General features: G+C 40.0%; 1 protein-coding gene across 5 annotated transcripts in view; it reads left to right on the top strand.

Moving 5' to 3' along the window:
- LOC148841500 (vitamin D3 receptor A-like) overlaps nt 1–21,444 on the top strand; it is a 60,814-nt gene that overhangs the window by 10,519 nt on the left and 28,851 nt on the right. For 2 of the 5 annotated variants that reach the window (XM_088916846.1, XM_088916864.1), the window contains one exon: nt 20,284–20,485. The exons of 2 other annotated variants lie outside the window; for them this stretch is intronic. The gene's annotated coding sequence lies outside the window, so the exon portion shown is untranslated. Of the gene's footprint in view, nt 1–2,031; nt 2,191–20,283; nt 20,486–21,444 lie in introns of all 5 variants that reach the window. One more of the 5 variants, XM_088916856.1, reaches the window with a different exon arrangement.

The following is a 21,444-nucleotide window of genomic DNA, read 5'->3' as shown; positions in this document are numbered from 1 at the left end:
TGCACCTTTTCTTCCTCTACCTCTTTGTTCTTTCAAGTAAAAGTAATCTCCTATTGTATTATCCCCTTTGTTAATCATCTCTACTTACTGCTGCGTTTCTCGTGGTAGTGTAGAAGACCTCTAGGCTGCCTGCCCGCATCCTCTAAAACTGTGTTCCATTGTTATCTGTAGACCCTTTTTTAATCAAACAGCTGCATCACCTTCATCATAACTGGCATAACTCTAACAGCACCGCAGAAGCTGACGGCAAGCTCCTCGTGACTCGAGGTGACTATCTGCTTAGCACAGGATACTGAAATAAATGCATCCAGCCTCAATGGTGCATTGCATGAAATCCTAGTCATATTTGGTTAATGACAGCCCCGTGTACTCCTGGGAAGCCTATAACAAAGGTCTTTAACTAAGTGAAGATGTTCATTTGGGGTTGCCTTGATGTGGGCATGCTGTCCAAGAGATGCAGCTTATAAACTCTTGCCTTCATTTTAATGGAGTGCCTTTTTGGAAATGGGGTGCTTATGTTGTCAGGCGGAATTGTGCAGTAGTGGTTTAGGCTCTAGACTCTTATTTGGATGGTTATAAATTCAAATCCTGGGTGGGGTTCAACTTGTGAAACTTTGAGTCATGTTCTGCCCTAGGACTTGACGGTAAAATGCCCTGCTCAATAAACAAGTACAAAATTAAGTTAAAAGATTATAAGTAAAATAAAATTATCCTACCCCCTCCCAAAAAATAGTAGTAATCCCCAAAGAACAAAAAATAAATAGGTTTATTGAGTTATTTGGTAATATTTTGGCAAAAGCTTTGCTTTTTCATTCACAGTATGGTCTTCTCAGATACACAGTTGTGACTGGAATGGTGTCCGTGCCCTGTAGCTGTCACATGCTCGAATCAACACCCCCTACCCCTTTCACTCAGCCTCCAATCCCACACCGTCATTCTCTTGTCCTTCAACAAAGGTTCAACCGGATTGCCTGGTTTCTCCACCTCAGGCGAGAGCAGAATTGCATTACATAGACGGGAGTACCAAAGTCTAGACAAGTTAAGTAGAGACACGAGTGGATAGTTACTGTCAGGGTGTCTCCACAGAAGTGGAATTGTTTTGTTTTTTTTCTCATTGCATCCACAAAAAAAAATCTTTATTTGGCAACCGCTGTGCAAAACCTTGTTCAGGCATTGGCTTTCTTTGGTGTCAGTTATTTGGTTGTTTTCCAACTTGTTAGAGCTGAAAGAGCACTAAAGTCATAACCCTTAGAATTAAAATCACTGTTCAGCACCTTGCAGAATAATTAAGGTACTAACTTTTAAGGTACAATACTATCAGACAACAGCTGGAGTTTGATGTTGTGTTCAGTGTACAAAGGAGAAACTATAAGAACGATCATAAATGAGAGAAGGCCATTTGGACCAGTCAGTCTCTTTGGAAGTTTGCAGCTTATGAAGCTTATTGAAGGAAGTTGAGGTATTGACTTCAACATGCCTGGGTAGCTTGTTCCATATTCCTACAACTCATTCCATTAAGAATTTACTCCTGTTCTTAGTTTTAATACCTTTCCGTGTAGTTTCCACTAGTATCTTCCGATTTGCGTTTGAACTGAAAGTAAATCCTTCATTCCTAGTTTCCTAATTCCTGTGTGTACAGTAAAGTAGTAAAAATGACTATTTGTCATGCTGTGCTGCTGGGTAAATTGTCAGCCTTCAGCCTGTTCTGTAAGTTTCTGAGCTTAAATACTGTGTGGCAGTGTCCAGATTTAAGAGTTGTGAAAGAACACCAAAATATACTGATGGGGAAAAAAGAAATGCAACACCCCCTCCTCCTGTCTGCATTGAACAGGCTGAAGAGTGACTCATCCGTGAAGAGGACCTGATGTCACTGCTGATGAGACCATCGCAGCCTCTGTCTGGCCCAATTGAGTCGGGTGTGATGTCTAGGAGGTGTGAGCAGAGGGTCTCTGACAGGTCACCTTGCTCTAAGGCCATCAGCATGGAGCCTCACTGTCCTGTCACTGATGCGGGCATTGTGTCTGCTGGCAGTTTCAGCAGCAGTATGGGTGGCAGATCTGGAACGACCTCTCAGATGGACCAGTCTGATGTGTCAGTCCTGCTCTGGTGTGGTCACTCGAGGGCGACCGAATCTTGGACGGTCATCTGTCCTGCCGGTCTGCTGAAACCTTCTCTGCAGTCAGGACACAGGTGAGCGACTTACTCCGTAGTGTCTGGCAACGCTGGCACATGACATGCCTGCCTGCAGCATGCCAATGGCCCTCTCCCTTGCTTCTGGTGACATTCAAGGCATTATGGAATGCACAGAAAACTCACTAAGTATGGCCTTTTTCTTGCAGTTACCTTAGCTTTGAATTAAGGCCTTTTTAAAGGTGACCTGATCAGGCATTGTTCCACCTGGGCCTCGTTGGGTAAAAGTGCACCTAATGAGCCTTTCGTGTGATTGGCAAGTTGCAATGCCTCACCGCACAAGCTGTATTGCTGGTCAGAGGGCTTAAAACAAATTGACAACTTCTTGTGAAAGTACATAAGCTTATAACTATAGTAGTCTAATTCCAGAAAATGTTGCATTTCTTTTTTCTATCAGTATATATTTTGCATTTACAGAATTAACACCCCTAGCACTTTGATCAAACGGCAATAGAAGCCACTCCTTGTGCTGTAGAACACTTGCTTCATCTCCAAACACATACTATCTAATCTCTCCGCGGGAAAGGAAACCTCACCTTTGCCCTACATGAACACATCCTAATGATCTGTTCGGCTGCTATTTCTGATACCTCGCCAAGCCACCCGCTTAACCTTTTCAGCAAAGAAGATAACTTTTCACCCAGTTCGGTTTCTTGCCCTTGTTCTCTTGTATTTCTTATGACATTTTTAATTTTAATAGTGGTGAGAGTTTCTTGCTGTTTTCCTGCTAAGAGTAGGGACTATGTTGGGGAAAAGGCATGGCTCTCTTGTTGTAAGAAATGAGCACTTGTTCTGAATGAAGTAGTTTGTATTGTGGGCATTCATTGCGCAGCCTTGAAAGGCGCTGTAAGCTTCTTAGTAATGAAATATGTGATTTACTCCGAAGAGCCCTCGGAAGACTGGACACCGCAAAAGATTAACAGATGAAGATATCTGACAAGTCCTTGATAAACGTCTGAAAAGCTTGCAGTATGTTTTAATAAGAGAAAGCAGATAAAATTGCTCTGTACTTAAATGTTTTAAAAACTGTTTCTTAAAATATCTGAGGCAGTGTTGAAGCTTGGGACTTGTAAGCACTTCAAGATCTTAATAGAGTTTATGGTTCTTTCTGCACTTTAAGGATATTGTCTTTTGTTTGATTATATTAGGAGTATTTTATTTATATATAAGTGAGGGTAATAACTGTATTGTAGGGGGGATAATAATGCCTGGAGTACACCCACTAATGATTGTATTGATGGAAACATGGAATGAACTAATATGTCCAGGCAGCCTGAAGGAGTACGTTAATTTGTATGATTTTAAGGGAAATTGGGAGCTGAGCCAGACATGCAGTACAGTAGCATTTTGATCTTTGCTAGCTAAGTGTCACCCTGCTGCATGGAGAGCCTCTTCACAAGTCTCGTATAGCAGGAAAGCATAGCTGAACAAAGTCAGAGGTAGGACTTGGCTGCATGCAGTGTCTTATGTATGTATTAAAGACCCTTGAGATCTAGTTAGGTACTTTGATTAATTTGTTATCCGAAAGGCCTGACCTTCTATATCATGGTGTCCCTGGTCACCATACCAGTACATTGGTTTGGGCCAGAGGGAAGAGTACTATCTAATGGTCCAAGGACACTGCTTTCAAACCAGTGCTTTTCCGAAGATGGTGACTTACCAAAAATTAGTAGTTTCTTTTGTCCTACAGGGTTTGATAATTAGTTAATTACAACATGGAACAAGGCTTGACTTCTATGCTTTTATGAAAGTCTGTACTCTGAATCTATTCATTGAATAGATTGCTGCTTCTTAAAAAGAGCAGTTGCCATGTAGAAAATCTGTGCAACACTTGAGTGACCTGATGTACTGGGTTGGTTGTGAAATCAATGAATAACTGTAGTTCCAAGTAGTTTTGAGTGCAGTCTGCATCCAGTCCTACAAATGTAGTTGTAACATTTTGTTTTCTGAATTGTTTTCTGTGTCACTAGTTAAAAATTGAGAACTGGATTTTGTTTTGGAAAATGAGCTCTCTTTCATGCAGGAATTTATTCTATTGTACATAGTTGACTTCATAATTGGAATTATTCAAACTGCTTGATAGTTTTCAGCTCTTAAGTTGGAGGATGCCTTTTAATTATCGCATTACATAAAATAAAATCTCAAATGTACAGTAGAAAAAAATTTGCAAGCATTCCAATCAAGCAACTTGTTTGTTCAACCAAGTCTTCAATTAAGTAATTCAGGCCTGCTGGAATAAAAACCACCAGGTCTGTCGTGCAGGACCCCTGCTTTATATCTTCAAAAGACACAGCAATCTGAAGCCTGTCATGGAAGTATAGGGCACAATGCAGGATTATACCCTAAAATGGAAGCCAGTCCATTGCAGGGCATGCACACAAACACTGATATGCACATGAAGACAATTTAGAGATGTCTACTGTCTACCTAGACAGCAGGTGGAAGAGAGAACACAAAAGCTTCACAGACTCTAACCCATTTCTGAAGCTTACACGAGTTCTAAGAGCTATGAGGCAGATATGTGACCTGCCATGTCACGAGGCCAGCACTATTGCTTTGCAATTTTTGTTTTCAATTTTTCAATTTGACAGCTTTGCAACAGTCCTTTATCTGTGCCATCCTATTTGAGCTGTTTGCAAAGTAAAAACATACACACCTTGATATAATGTACTCTGCCACAGATATTGGGTTTCTCAACACCTTGATTAGTCAAGTGGCCTATGTCTTTTAAGGAAAACAAGAGTGTTTTACCTCTGAATTGGCACTCATGCTGTGTTAATAAGTCTCTTAATGTAGCTGTGAAGAATGCAAAATTTTGTATTCTTAAAGGCTACAGACAAATCATATTAAATTATTTGGGGATCATACTATAGGTATTTATTGTGGTATTCATAAGTTTCAGCCCGTTAAGAAAAAGTAGAGTAATGGAATCTGCATCAGTTTCCGGTGTTCCTTAATTCATAATCTAAAATCTGAGATGTACCTGTGATTTGTATTCCATAGATTCCACGGTTACAGTTACGCAATTATGACCTTTCGAACTTGGTTTATGTCTTGTATTTAGAATACTGTAACCAGCTATAACCAGAGATAAATCTTAAATTAACAATACTGAGCTGCAAAAATAAAGCTGTTCTCTTATTGGGTTCATTCCCTCTAAGAACCTGCGATTTTTCACAGCTTGAATTAGTGAAAAGGGGAATTTTCAGTAGACGTGCTTAGGTGTTAACACTTAACGGTACAGAAAGAGAATTGGATAATTGTAGACATTTGTACAGTATGGGATTGTAGGCCAGCCCTCGTGTATCACTAAAGATACCAACATAAATCCAGTTTCTCTGAGTATTAAGCTCAGTGCAGAAATCTTTCTGGCAGGTAATCTTGAAGTTGGTAGAGATACTGATAGACACTTCCAGATACATGCTGGGTATGAGCCATGGTATAACGGTATATGAGCTGAATTATAGTGAAACCACAGTGGAAGTGCTTAACCGCGTGTGTGTATGTGTGGACATGCATTTAATTGTTCATGTTCAGAGAACAGCCTTTTCTGTCAGAGAAGCCCTGCTGATATTCCCTGAAATTTAGTCACACTGTTACTTCAAGTGACCTTGGTGTGCTGAGTTTGTTACAGGGTTTTTAACAGTTTTTGTGAAAGTGTGTGGCCCAACTGGAGTCTTTCCATGCATTCTTATCTTTGAGACTGATTGGAATCATTTGCTTTGGGCTGCACATGGAGTATTACCACAGCAATGCTGACAGGCACTCTGTGGCTTGATTGCAGAATTACAGTGTTGTAAGCATTAGTGGGTTTTTATTGCTGCTGTATGAAGATGTTCTCGGATCCATGTAGTAAGATCCAAAGCCTGACTTCATTTTAACATGTAAAAACTCTCTGTGTTGACATGACCATACAGACTCTGCTTGGAATGGTCATGCTTGAGGCATAATACTGTGTGGAGACCCTCTTACAACAGCTCCTCCAGGCTGGACAGCTCCGTTTGCAACAAAGGGGGTGCCGCGCCACTGGGCACACACCACAGAGCAGGCGCAAAACGCTTAAAACATGAATAAATGACAGCAGCCTGCGTGTGTGAACTCAGGCCACCACCGGGGACGCTGGATGAGAGCTGCGCTGAGAAAGCAGCTGCGTGGCGGATGAGCAGGAATCCTGGCGCTGGTGCCGTCGGAACGCACACGTGCGGCTCTCGAAAGCAGCTCTGGCATGAGACAAGACCTCATCACACTCTAGGGCTCCATGTGGTGTCAGTGAGTTTGTGGCCCTTTGAGTTGTAATTAAACTGTATATTTTTATGTCTTTGTTTTTTTTTACTCAGCATGAGGCCAGGAATGTCTTTGAGCATTTTGACAAATGTGCTGCACTTTCTTAGAAATAAGCCGGGTGCACAAATGTTTTTGAGTACGGGGGGATGTTTTATAGAAGTCTTCTTCAGCAATTTAACCCCCTCGTGATGTATCTGTTTGGAGTTATTGTCCTGTTTCACTGTAGCAGCCCCAGTGCGAGTCCTGTTTTATAACATTCCTAAGTGCCTGTGTGCAGCATTGGTTATCATCTAAGTTAATGGCATTGGACAAGCTGCCTAACTGAGTTGCATCATGTTGTATTAGTGGAACATATCCTGTCTTATTTTTATCATTAAAAGCCAATCATGTTAGATTGTAAATGATCAAATAAAATTGTTGATTTTTGTTGAAAACAATGTTCAATACTTCACTTGCTATATAGTTACAAAATAGCACTTTGGAGTGCTATTTTAATGGCTTACAGCAGATGACTCCCGGAGAGCCTCAGGCAGATCATTCAGTGTCCCACTTGCAATTTATTATCAATTAACCAATTCATGTTTAAGGGAATTTTATTCCTCGAAAGCTGATTTATCCAAATCAGTTCTAATTGACTTTATTTAAAAATCACCTGTTTGGCTGATTACAGTTGTCTTATGTGTTTAACAATTGTACAAGTGCCAGACAAAGTCTCTCCAGGAGCTGAATTGCAGACCTCTGGTTCAACTGATGACTTGCGTGACGCAGCACAATCGCCAATCTTGTTGATCACACCTAAGGGGCAAGTAGCAGAGCTCTAAATAGTAATTACACTTTTCTGTGTGTTGCCACAGTTGAATTTCTGCAGGGGTAGGCAGTCCTGGGCTTTAAGTACAATGTTCCTGCTGATGTTAGAAGCACCATTCATTTAGCACCAAATTAAGACCTACTCACCACTTAATTGAGCTAATTAAGTCATTAAGATCTGAGATGGAATGAGGAGAAACAAATGCAGCATAGGGTCTGCTCCTGAATTACCGTAATATAACTTATTTCTCTTCCTGTAGAGCAAGCCCTGATTTGTTTTACAGGAAAAGACTAGTCTTTCACTCATTTTTCTATACCCCGTCTCTGACAGCATTTTTTCTTAAAGGAAGGTACTGAGTATGCCATTGTTGTCATTTTACAGTATCTCCAAGAAACAATTATACCTTTCTGGAGGTAGAGTTGATGTATCAGATTATTTTGTTAAAATGGAAGGCAGCTGAGGCGGTATTGGTTCCAGGAGCGATGTGGCTCTGGCAGTTTGTCCCACCTGACCACCCTGCCTTGGAAGGATTTAGCCTCTTCTTTGCAGCCAACTTGGTGAATCCTGCTCCTAGCCAGCCTGACACATCTTGGAGTTCAGAATCAGGGCTCACGCTGCACTCCTCACAAAAGCCTTTACTACTTGAGCTACTGTACATACAGTAGAAGCCCACAGAATTAGCTTTGAAAGTGGGTCTTTCACTTAAACCCCTGCAGGCACTAGGATAGGTGATCCTCTCCTGAATGAGACGGGTGTTTCCGGCAGGTCATTGCCAGCTTGCTTTGGGCAGGGCTATCCAATTTCCCAAGGATGTGAAAGGAAAGGATATGTTCTGCCTGTGTCTTTATAGGGTTGTGGGGGTCTGAGCACTCACTGGGGAATTGTGGAGGCACAAACCATGGTGTAGGGGAGAAAGGGGGGAAAAAAACAGGATGTTTTGTTAACAAACATGACCAACATTATTTCTAACAATTTATTTTCTTTGCTTACAAAGAAAATTTCTAAAGCTTTCTTTTTTGCCAAAGCAAACCTTTAAAGGGATTTTCTTTTGCGAGGAGAATGATTATTGAATGAGGAGGATACGTTAGAGTACTCTGGAGCCTGGGATTTTTTTAGAAAGTGCTTAATGACAGGTTTCACTAAAAGAAATTCCATTGGCAATGTTGCTGGATTTGGATGTCAAATATGTTAATTATGACAAATTCTGGTCTTCAAGGGTCATTCAGTTTTCTAGTTTTTGTAAGCAGTGAAGTTCTTAGTTGCATAATTGAGGTAATTATAAGGCTAATTGGAGTACTAATTACTGTTTTGTATTTGGTTTACACTTTTAAGCAAAGCCACTTATGTTTGCACTGATTAATACAACTGAATATACAGTATGTACTCATACGGTTTGGGTGAAGTGCAATAGTGTCTCTCTAGGGACTTGTACACACATTGTTTCAGTTCTGAATCCAGCACCTTCACCAGTGCTCCACACCGCTTCCCCAGTTTTCTTATGGACCAATTTGGAGCACTTCCCAGGTTTGCAGTTGCGTGACCTGTACAGCTTATACAAAAAAAAACAAATTAATGAGACAGCGATGACTTAAATGCCATTATGAAGGAGCTAAAACTACTGCACCTATTTGCTGTGTTTTCGGTATGTGAAATCTTTCCATCATGAATGCTTCAAGTGGGAGGGAAATGCTTGAATGAGTGCTTTTCTGTTTTATCATCTCTACAGGCGTGTTGCCTCCTCTGAAACTGAGTGGGGAGAAAAGCTGCAGGATTAGTGTTTACCACAGTCATTTTTCTTGTACTGGAATTAAGAGTGAAGTTTTTGGATGGGCGCAACTTATCTTTTAGTAACAAAATTACTGGCTTTCTGAACCTAGTAATTAGAGGATTTTGGCTTCTTATTGAAAAACCGCTCCAGTCTCTCTCACAGCATAGCATATCTTGGGCACATCTCATCTCTCGCAGCTCTCTCAGAGTATTATGCGATGTATAAAAACAACTGTTTATGACAGATGATTTTTTTTTGTATTTTTTATCCTTGAGACTTATTATGTTGGGAATAACAAGTGCAAGTGCATTTATCAGTTAGCTATAATTTGTCTTGTATGATATGAAATTGATCAACTTTCCTCCCCCTGGAATCCAGTGACAAACACTGGAATCTGTTACAGTCACTAGTTAGGAATGAAATGAAAATTAATGTGGGCACAAGCATCCCAGAGTGCCTCAACAGGTGAAGTCAAGGGATCATCGATTCAGCCATGGAATTTGCCACTATTCAGCTGTGTTTGGAATTCTCTGAGTGAAAGTGTCCAATTGGTCAGTCACTGCCAGGGCTTTGTGGTTTTGATGGAAATCCCTTCACCCCTGACAAGTCAGACACCTATAAATTTGCAGTGTTCCCAGAAAGAGGTGCATCCCATCCACTGTTCCTCCAGAAAGTTTATGCAGAAGTGAAGGAGCATGTTTCAGTGGACTCATGCAGTCTGTCTCTGTCCTGTGCTTGCACACGTTGCAGCTGTGAGTTATTTGAACACCAGTAATTGATGAACTATAAAATTAAATGGTCTGGAGTTCTTTAACTTGGAGATTTACTGCATGTAGAGGCTTCAGTTTTCTTTCTTGCTAAAATGCCTTCTGTCTTAGCCTTTTCTCCATTCTGCTGCGTTCATACAGATACTGCTTCTGGATTGCCATTTCTAGAGATTTATCTCAACCCCTCAGTATCAATGAGTTGCTCTATTTAAACCAATGAAATGTGTGTTGATATTGCTAATTTGCTGTTCTGTTAAGAGACCAGGTTCAGTTTTGTTGCTGTAAGGCTAACCTTTTAAAATAGCCCTTTCATGAAGGGAAATAAACAGAGGACTTGCTCTTCAACTCTTCAAACAAATTTGGAGCAAGTGACCCTTCAGGAAACTCCATTTCTATTAAATTAAAAATTATATCAGTTCATCAAGGAACTATAAAAAGTCTTTCTGATTTTGTTTGTGAAAGTTTTTGTTGCTTTTCAGGCTTACTAGGCTTTTACTTGATGGTAAATATTGACCCACATGTCTAGTGTTGACAGACAGGAAGGTAATTACAGTCCCTTTTTGTTTTAAGGCACCATGCTGCAAAATGCTTTCAGCAATAAGCTGTCAAGAGTCTTCAAAACTAGACTGCAACGGAGAGTCTAATTGATAAGCCAGCACTCTGTACGCGTTGCCTAGCACTTTCATTAGAGTTATATGTCTGTTGTGTTGCTGTGCTTATGGCAACATGCTCGCTGAAATCACATTTCCACTCAGATTTTGCTGAATTTGTTTGCTGGACCCTGTACATTGGGTGCTTTTGAGTTTGAATATTACATACCTATCTTACTTGGAATATTTGCAAAACAAATCCAGATCTTCTAGGTGTGCAGAATGCTGGTAGAAAGAAGAAGCTATGCTCTATAGCTAGATAGTTCAGGTTCTAGGATTTTGATTCCTGATTTACCCAATTTGAAAGCAGTGGCAATTACTAATTTTAGTGTATGTAAAAAGAAAGAAATCTCAAAAAGATTTTGAATCTCACTTATAAGAGAGCTGTTAATTCTCCCCTCAGCAATGAGTCTTGTCATGTTCACAGCATTCCCTAAGAAAGGAAGAAAAGGTGAAGAAGAACACAATCCATTTCTTTTGAGTTCCTCAGTTTGGGGGTAGGGGGAGACTGAAGTGGGTTACAGGAGCAACTAACCCCGAATGACCAAAAACTAAGGGTATTTGCTGGGGCAGTGTTGTACTGTAAAGGAAACTGAATGCATGGACTACACTGAATTGTGCTGTCCATGCAAACAGAGGTTTTAGACTTTGGAACAGGGGCAGACTCCTTTGTATACAACATGCTTGCCAAGTATGTGAAGAAGTTTTCATATTGTAAAAAGCAAGATGAATGTTAAATACATACGTACATACATGCACATTCTTTCCTTAGTTGTGATCAGTTAGCCTAGTTGAAGTGTCCTAAACAGCCTATAGGCGGAGATGAAGATCTGGAACACCCGAGAAATTGGCCATATGTAAAAGATTGTCTTTTGATTTGTGACCCCAGAGAAGAGGTTGTTGCATTAATATGTACTTAATAGAAATGTCAAATGTTCCATGAATTATTGAAGGAGATGCTTCAGGCTCACCAGTCGTATACTGTATGTACTGTGTGAGGAGGAAGGAGGATTTAATTATATTAGCAAATGTGTGCAGCATTGACTTTCATTAATGGGGCTGAAATCGGCTGCATCCCCCCCACACACAAAGGAGTTTTTATCCTATCTGCTTATGTACATTTTTTAATTTTAAGAGTTTTTATTACTCCTCTTTGGAAGCGTATTCCTTAGAGTCAGATTCACGCAAGTCAGAGAGTGTCTGTGCTGTTACTCTGCCTGATAGGAATAAAGTCTGGTGCAGCCACGTTTAGCAGTTGAGGTGCTGTGTGTGTTTGCATTTTTATTTTTGGGCCTGGTTCCATCATTCCCCAAAAGGCCCGGATTCAATTAACACCTCTTCTGTGGATTTCTTATCTAATCAAAGTGCTTGGCTCAGTTTATTACGATGAATTGTTGCTAAGTCACAGCTGCTTCTCTATTTTTTCTACCCCATCTTGGCATGGTCCAGTAAAGTGATGATCTGTGCAGTGGTAGTGGGGAGGATTCTGAATGTCTTTTGAACAACAGCAGGTATCCCATGCTGCCCATCAGAAGATTGATTAAAGTGGCTGAGGAGCTGCAGTAGGCAGACACACTGCCAAAGCCCAGTGAAGGATGTGCTCTCTGCCTGAGGTGCAGCCTTGCTTCCATCAATGTGCTGTGTTCCTCGTCGAGTGATTGTGACTCATATCCTTAATGTGCCTGAGATTTCTTTGTGCATTTGTATCTTTCTAGATTTTTTTTCAAGGTTCTGCTTTTAATTGTGTGCTTTCATTTTGTGCTCTCTCTCTCCCTGGCTACTGTATGATTGTCTATATGCTCATTTAGAGGAGCTGTAGTTAAGCATTTCTCAAATGGGAGCTCACTGGGTTCCAATTTTCCTGCAGTCCAGTCCTTAAAGGTTGCAGTTATTTTTTTGCTCCATGTCCTTAACCTCTTAATTTGACTGCATGCTCAATTCATAACTGGTTCAGTTTTTCCTTGATGTGCCTAAGAAGTGATGGACACAAACGTGTAAAATCTGCAGGATCCAAAACTCCAAAGTTAATGGTCTGATTCAGCATATGTAAATGGTTGGTTTCTAAATAAATTTATAGCACTAAAGCTAGCTATCAAGCTCCTCAAAACAGATTTTGCTTTTGTCAGTGAAAATTGAGTAGTTTGAACACTATAAAGATTCAACATTTAATATCCCAAGTAGATATCCATTTAAATGTTGAAGGATTTAAAAAAGTTGTAAAAAAGCAGCCTCCAGGTGTATTAGATATTTCAAAGAAAAATTACTGCATTATTTTAAGAAGAGACCTGAGCAGTGACATTTACAAAAAGTTTGTGTGAACAGTAGCCCAGGAAGTGCTGGGAGGTGATTCAGCACTGGGGTGGTTATACTCATTTTCAGCTTTCAAAACGATCATTTAGCCTTTATTAAGACGTCAGTGGATTGTGCAATTGAAAATGTTTACTTCTGCTTTTTCTCATGTTGCCAGGTGAAATGTTTTTCATGTGGTGCACAAGGAGGAAATTCCTCCTCATTTACTGAGCTTTAACCAGACTTGGATGTTTATTCTGCTGCCCCCCCCCCCTCCTCTTGCCAACATCTTCTCTAAACCCTCCCTTATATGATAATTGAAATACTAGTGCATTGGCTTTAAGTTAAATCAATAATCATCAAGTTAAATAATCAAATCAGTAATCACGAACTTATTGTAATCGGTTAAAATAAATATGAACTCCTCCTCTGTATCCAGCCTGTACTTTCTCTCTCTGCCTCCTTGTAATGAAAAAAGGCAATCACACTGTCACAGAGCCTGTGAAGTCGTGTCCAGCCTGTCATTCTACACTCTGCTGACGCAGAACAGGGAGTATTCCTTACAATACAAAAACAAGAGCATGCTGAGATGTGGATGCTGGGTAGTGGGTACTTGGGCAGGCGGCAGGGAAAGGCTCAGTCAGTAGCTTGATTAGTCTGTTGCACCCCTTTGAAATCTGAAACAGTTTGAATGTTGTGGTCAATAATGGCCTTTGGCTTGGTTTTATCCGACTCTGCTGTCCTTCCATCCAAGACCCCATTGCCCGGACCAAATTGCAAATCCACACATGTTGAATTCACAGTTGCTGAGACTCTGCCATACCGTGTAGCGAGTTATCTGTTATGGCAGCTAGGAGGCTTGCTTGATCGAGGGTAGCAGGAAGTAGAAGCCACTCACTTATGTGTTAATGGGGGAGAGGTATGTGTACATGTGCACATGTAACTAAATGTAAGCTGTTTGAAACTCTATATCCGACTTGAAGTGTCTATTAATGTAAGTGCTGAAGCCTCCACAGCAATAAAGCCCTTTTTATGAAGAAGTGCATCTCGCTGGTAGACTATTTTATCATTTTTACTTAGTGTGAGCCTTAAAGTGGTGGCACAGTGTGGGTCTGCTTAGGAATGCACTGTATCTGTTTTCTGCACAGACTTCAGCCTTCCTATGCAAATGATTCAAGGAAGGGGAAGTTAAAGTTACACTGGTGCAGCTGGAAAATAAGGGAACTAAAACTTGACGCGTGACCTGAGAAGTCACTGGACACGCAACCTATCTTTGCGTTTGCGGACCCTGACGCTAATAAGCTAATAACCTGGCTTCTTTTAAGGAATTGCTGGATGAGACCCCTAGATCAATCAAATTCCAAATGGGCTAGATGGGCTAAATTGCCTCCTCTCATTTGTAACATCTTGACTGATGCATTTAAAAGTATTCCAGTAATCCAGCTTTCTTGGACATTGTGCTCTGAAGAATGGGCTTCAGTTTCTGCACTGCATGGTTCTAATCCTCACAGTATATAAGTGCGTGTAAAGCAAATGGCAGCTCAACAGCATAAGCACCTACCATGCATTAAGTTTATACTTCTGGAATAATCAAACAAGTTTGCAGGCTTGGGAGTCTGTATACATGGTCTCATATCCATCTATAGTACAAATAGTGAATGCTGTGTGGGTGCATCTTGGTTTTAAATGAATGACTCACCCAGTTCTGTGATGGAGTACAGTATGTGCCAAGGAATGTAGGTGTATTCTTTTGAATTATTCCCATGATGTAATGATATAGCGCCTTGAAAGAAGTAGCAGTTAGTCAGCATGGCCTCGGGTGTCTGTGTAGGGGTGGAGATGAACTGTCTTAGCCAGCTTCAGTTGGTGACCTGTGTTTCACAGCCATAGCAAAGACAAATTCATCCTCAAACTAGAAGAAGGTTCTATAGCCTAAAGATTGTGCTTTTTGGGATGGAATCAATCTTTGCTTGTTCCTTTATAGCTCCCAATGTGATGCTTTTTTCAAGGCTTTTACTGAAGAGCATTCTGAGTAGTAGAATTGACAGTAGCCACAGAGACTGCTGGATTGAATTTTGAAAGATGTTACTTTTGACCATGTACAGGTTTTCCCTCAGAAGGTGCTTAAGCAAAAATAGTGTCATTGCAAATGGAAGGATTGACCATTGTCCAGGTCTTACTTCATGGGTGGAGTTGTGCCTTTGTGTCTGCTGTGCATGATCAACTCAGGGTATGAAAAGACTGTCAGTGGACTTTTTGATGAGCATCCTGCTTGCTGTCTGACTTCTTCTTGCTGTATTACTTCATTACTTGGGTTGTTGGGTGAAGATGTGTTGATTTAACACACAGCCCTTCCATATTAGGGATTATAGTAAATCAGAAAAATATGTTGCAGTTCTGAATTAAAAGGAAAAAAGACTTCTCCTTTACAGACCCCTGTGGCCTATTGTGCAGTGCCTCAGCTTAGAAGCTTTAGTAAGGTGCCATGTTATGGTTGTCAACTGGGTCTGGTTGGCAAAGTCCAATACATTTTATGTCGTAGTTTAATATTAAAGTCCTGAATGCTATTCCTCAGCTGCATTATGTTTAAGCCTGTTTATGAGTTATCAAAACAGTTGGCCTCAAACTGTGGAATCCTCTTCCATACACTTCTGTATTGGCTTTAGAATTCAGTGCCAAGTCTTTCACTTCAGTTCAGTATTGTGTTGTACAGATTATTTTGGTATTTGAAACGAAAGCATGCCTCCTTTGTTGCTTTTAATAAAAATGTGCAGGTACTTCAGTACCCAGCTGGAATGCTATTCCCCAAGGGAATTGGTTCAAGTTATAAATTGGCTTGTCCTCTTTAATACAATTAAAGTGGTCAATTTTTTATTTTAACTTTTTGTTCAGTAATGTAAACTGTACTTGTATCAATTGTTAAAAGTGCTATTTATGTAAGAGGATGTGTTTAAATGTTTAACCTGTTTTCATTTGAGATTGGCAAAGGCTTGCTTTCAGTGAGTTCTTATTTCCTCGTACTATTTCGAGCCCTTGAAGGTTTATTCTTGTTTTATTCAGTCATGGGTTTCATGACTACTATACTGTAGATAGACTGACTGTGTTAAACCAAAACAATAAAATTGATTGAGATATACGTCATATGGTATATGACAGACATATTGACAGGCAGCTGTGTGTAGTGAGGACTCTAAAAGTTTCTGGGTTCAGATACTGGGTGCAGCACTGCTGCTCTGCCCTTGAACAAGGTATTTAATCAGGTTGCTCCTGTTTAATACATATCTCCGCATGCTAGTATGAATATAAGTTACTTTGCACAAGAGCATCCGCCTAATAATAGTAGTAGTAATCATAATGTTATCATTTATAATGTTGTACTGAATATGTGTTTGTTATTTAGCAGGGTGATGAGTGTATGCTGTTGAGTTTGTAGAGTTGACTTGTACAAAAAATAAGACCAGAACTGACAAACATCATCTTGGCTATGGTATTAAAGAAAAACTCTAATCCCCGAAGTCACTGGAGGCATCCTCTTGGAATCTACATGAAAAAGAAAACAAACAATTCAGCCATCTTTTTTCAAACCATGTCTAAGTGATCGCGTTATTTTAATTACAGTTTCAGAAACCACACACTTAGTAATTAAACAAGCTCAGAGTTCTCTTTAAAGAAGAAGGGCTGGGCTGGTGGTAGTGGTTACGATGGGGTCTTTGGTCTTGGCAGGATTTCTGTCTCCTCTCCAGCTCAACTTTCTGGTTAAGTGTATTAAACCCACTTAACAAAGCCAGACCTTCTTATCCTACAGGAGTAATTTCTGTTGAAGTAGGATTTTGGGCGGTCTGGAGTGAAGATGGTTTTATAAATATGATCGTAGGCAGATTGTTATGCTGATGCTCCACTTTTTTCAGACGGGTTCGCTGGTGCATGGCACAAGTGCCACCATTCTTTGCGCTTCAGCCAAACTGAGCACGAGTGTTCTTGCCTGACTAGCACTGCAGCTGTTGTCAGAACAGAATAGCCCAGATTCTTTAAGCTAGATTTTTATAGAAATGTTAATAAAAATTATCTTCTCCTTACATTTTTGTTCAAAAGAGATTCTAGTTTATGCTGAACAGTCTTAACAATCAGTCAAGATTTAATTTCTGTATGAAAAATACACAGGAATGTGAACGTGGTTAAAACGGTGTTTTAATAAATTGACTCTTCTATGCTTTTTATCATTTAGCATTTAAAACGTGTATGCATACTGTATGTCAAAGAGAATTGCAGACCTTTGGAAGAGCTTTGTGCTCAGTCTCCAAACTGTCCCTGGTGGCTAGGAGTTTATTGCCCAATACCTCTCAAATTACTTTGCAGGTGCAGGTCTGTAAGACTGGGGTGAGGTGTGGCTTACAGTAGTATGCTACAGCACTGAAAACAGGTGTAAGAACTGAAATGAGTGAGAGGCAGGCTGTGGGCGAAAACATAGACAGAGGTGGATACTTGATCCTCGTTGTGCTATGTGTACTGACACCAGAAGCATGAATTGCAACGAATCTTTCAACTGTTAACTGGTGTTCACATCTTGCTGGTCTTACTTTTTCAGTGATCTCTTCGATTAAACTAAACTGTTTTTTTCGCTTCCCTCAGATCATCAAGCTAGGTTTTAAAGAGTCAATTTGTGGCTTTTCTGGCTTAAAGGCACTGAAACGATAGACTGGAAAATGGGGGTGAACGTGACCTAGAGTTCTGTACAGCAGTGTTTTAAGATGTGCTGGGTTTTGAAACTGTGATTGGCTCTTCTCAGGATTATTGATTAGAACATAGTTTGCAAACAAATAAAGGTCATTCAACCCACTTCGATTATTTGACTTTTTAGATAATTTAATGAAATATGTCATCCAGACGTTTTATGAAAACAACAGTGGTACTGGCTTCATGGCTGTGTTGGTTGTTGCATTCTCCCACAAGCCTTTGTCTAGCAGTAGTGCCTTCTGTTCTTATTTCTAATTGTACTTTCCTGTAGTTTTTCCTTGTGTTCTCTGAGAAGTTATTTATCCCAGAAGTTTGGATTCAGTAATTTAATTTTCTCAGTGCCTTCAATGATTTTGAGTACTTGAATTAGATCTGCAGTCATGCTGCCTTGCAATGCTTGGGCCCCGGGGTCAGTTCCAGACCTGGGGTGCTATATGTGTGGAGTTTGTATATTTTCCCAGTATCCTCTCACAATCCAGAAACATACTGGTAGCTCAACTGGCTTCTGGGAAAATTGGCCCTAGGCATGAATGTGTGCATGTTAGTGTTTGTGTCTGTACATCTGCCCGATGACGGACTGACATCCTGTCCAGGGTGTATCCTGCCTTGCACCCACTGCTTTCCAGTATAGGCTCCAGCTCCACCACAACCCTGAATTGGAAGAAGAGACTAGTAAATAGACGGATGGAATTAGATTGCTTGTAGGCTTCACTGTTTAAGACACAAAAGTGATTTTTATCTATACTGTCAGCATAAAAACATTCATTTGAACCTGTATCTGGTTGCTCTTCTCTGGACTGATTCCAGGGACTCAGTCTTTTTGTAACATGATGTTGTTTATGGTATCCAAAATATCTTATATTTGTGTTGGAGGTTTGCAATTGATTGGTTTAGATCTAATTTTTTAAGAGTAAAAAGGGGCTTAGCACCCATCTTAAGTGGGTCAATATGTTAGTGTCCCCCTGAATGACTGTAAAACATTTATAACTTGTCTGCATAACAAAGTAAAAAGGCTAAGCTTTTTCATTTTTGAAAAAGTAGAAAAAAGATTAACAGTTTGAGTTAAGGATGCTATTTGATTTTATGTCATTGTGGGTTGTAACTTGCTAAAGTTGTTTCAGCTTGACTACATGTACTGGGCATCTAAATGAGCACTTAAAAATGAAAAAAAAACATAGCAATTATGCAATTAGTAGAGTTATGGAAATTAGAAATGCTGAGAGTATGTGAGAGTATGAAATTTTGAAAACTGATGGAACTTTTTTTTTGGAAGAACTAAGTTCAGCACCAGGTGCATTAGTAAAACTAGAGGGTGTGTAATTTTAACATATCAACTCCTCCCAGACTGGCTTTAGTTTTACAGTTTGAAGCTTTTCTTTTAGGCACTCACATTGTATAGCCATTAACTGTGTACGCAAGAGCTAGCTCAGGAATGGAGACGGATTTGAATGGAGTATGTAAGGTGCGACTACAGTATGTGCTAGACTTTCCTTCCTGATTGGAAATACAGTAATCTTCTGCCAAATGTGAGGGTTACGTTCCTGAAAACCCTTCACTTAAGGTAAATTTGCTGTTGGTAAACTTAAGTCTTTACGGGGAATAATAGGCTGAAGGGAACCAAAGTTGCAAATGGACTTCTGATGGCCCTTAAATATTCTTTTTTTCTCTCCAATACATAAACACAAAATGCCAGACCAGAGTGATTTCAGACCAACAGATTTCAGCAGAAAAAACAACACACTATCCATGTCATACTCTAGAATAAAGTGTAACAAATGATAGAAAAATTATTTTTTACAATATTTTTAACAATTAGGCATATGCTTCCAAAGTGGCCCAGTTTTGTCAGTGCTGAGGACTGGATCATCAATCGCCATCTTCAGTTTGGTAGAAAACGTGGATACTGCCCCCTCATCTGCTAGTGCTGCCTCCCCTGCTAACTTCACGTTAGGTAGACTATAATGCTTTTTAAAGTTATCAAACCTCCCTTCGCTGACAAGAAGCTTTTCAGTCTCTCGGACCTTCCACGTGATGCTCATAACTTTTTTCAATGTTCCTCATTTTTCCTTGTACAAATCGAGGATTCATTAATGCCAAATCTAGCTACTGCACAATTGCTTTGACCTTCTCGCAACTTATCAAGAACTTTTATTTTATCTGGAGACATCACTGATCTTGCACACCTTGCAAAACCACATTCTTCACCTTTAGGAGACGTTTTAATTGTTTATTTAGCTACTGTATACAGTCGTTATACAAGTTATTGAGCAGTTTAATTTTTTTTTCTAACCTCGTCATGGATCTCGATCGCTTAGCTAGGTAAAATGGCACACAGAAGATTTGGCATGGTCAAATATGTTTAAGGTAAGTTTGTGTATGGTAAGGGATTGCTGTATATAATAACATGATGCTTGTGATACAGAGAAATAGTATCTTTAAATATAGGCAGGATAATGGATGTCAATATATCAACGTGGTCTTTCTGGGTTCTGCCGACTTCAGTCGAGGCTGTTACATTTCCATAGACTCAAACGCAGGTTGAATTTAGTTTTGTTGGAGAAATGAGAGTAGGGTGACACGGCAGTATAAGGCAGGGCTTCCTTACAAGCAAGAAGAGCTGCGTTATGAATAGTGCTAGGCATTGGCCTAGTGCTGGGTCACTAGCTCTGTTTCCATTGCCTGTTTTTTTTACTGCTGTTCAGTCTTTCCGAATCTGTGCTGGTTAAACATTAACTCACTCCTGTCCAACTATTGGAGCCAAGTAGGGCTTAGCAAACAGCCTTTCTGTTGCAGACTGCCATCGTCTGATCCCTGGCCGGAGCGCTCCTGAGACTGTACCTGGAACCGTGTCTTGCACGTTGCTCACACCAGCACAGTGGCTCTGCACGGACTCTCTTCTGCCTCAAAACTGCGGGACATGGACTGAGGAGGCGTACAGGAAGAACGGCTGTGACTAACTTCTGCGCAAACGGGTCACTAACTGTGGACAGAAGAGGTATTTTTAACAGCCGATTGTATTAACACGGTGCTCAACAAGCTGAGCAAGGTTCAATAAGCAAGTACTCCAGGGTGGTATTTTTAATGCTGTTTTTATCCTTTAGGAAGTCTTCTGCTTTTTTCTATCTCTCTATAATTATACTATTATGTAATTATGTTTACTTGGTTGTGCTTGTGTACACCTTGATCATTTCCTGCTGGCCTTGCAATATGCCAGCAGCCATTTAAAATTGGAATGAACAGTTGGAGTTAATTGGTTCTAAATTTAAAGGAGTTTTTAATCCAAATCAATTTTTTTGATCTCTTTAGTAACATTTTAAGTTGTTTGCAAATGCAAACATAAGGAATTACACAATACAGCACTGAATTTTAAGCTTCAACACTTACAAAAATCAATTTTAATAAAAGCAATTCATGCTTTGATATATTAGAATGATTGTAACATTTTTAAATAAAGCAAAGCTCTGTAGTGCAATGTAAAGAGGTACTGTGGAAGCTCTTTTTGTATTATAAATGGTTGTGTGTCTTCTAACAATCTCTGAACAGTCTAATGCTGGTTCTGCAGGTGAGAGTATTCATAACTTTAAAGTTAAAAATATGGAGATGTTGGAAAGTGCATTTGTTTGATTTTGTAATGTGAAATAACTCTGCGCCTCCATTCTTAGCACTGTGACCTAGAGCGCTGTACAGCTGTCTCTGCTTTGATTGTGAGGCTTGTTGTCTGTACCTGCACTGTTGTAACGTCACACAGAATAAACTGCTTGTTCAATGGAAAGTTTCATTACGTTACATGTAAGCATGTTCCAAGACAGATAAACTTCTTGGAGCCATAGCGCAGAAGGAAAGAACTCATCATGAATGAAAACTTGACTCTTGCGTAAGTGTTTGTACTTCACTCTGTTTCGTTGTCACATGGAAGTTGCTGGTGTTTCTTGCAGTTCATGTTCTTTTGCCTAA

This window comes from Atractosteus spatula, chromosome 1, assembly GCF_055471065.1.
Source record: "Atractosteus spatula isolate fAtrSpa1 chromosome 1, fAtrSpa1.hap1, whole genome shotgun sequence".
NCBI lineage: Eukaryota > Metazoa > Chordata > Actinopteri > Semionotiformes > Lepisosteidae > Atractosteus > Atractosteus spatula.
The sequence above is the reverse complement of the archived record's forward strand: the minus strand, read 5'-3'. Positions and strand labels throughout refer to the sequence as shown.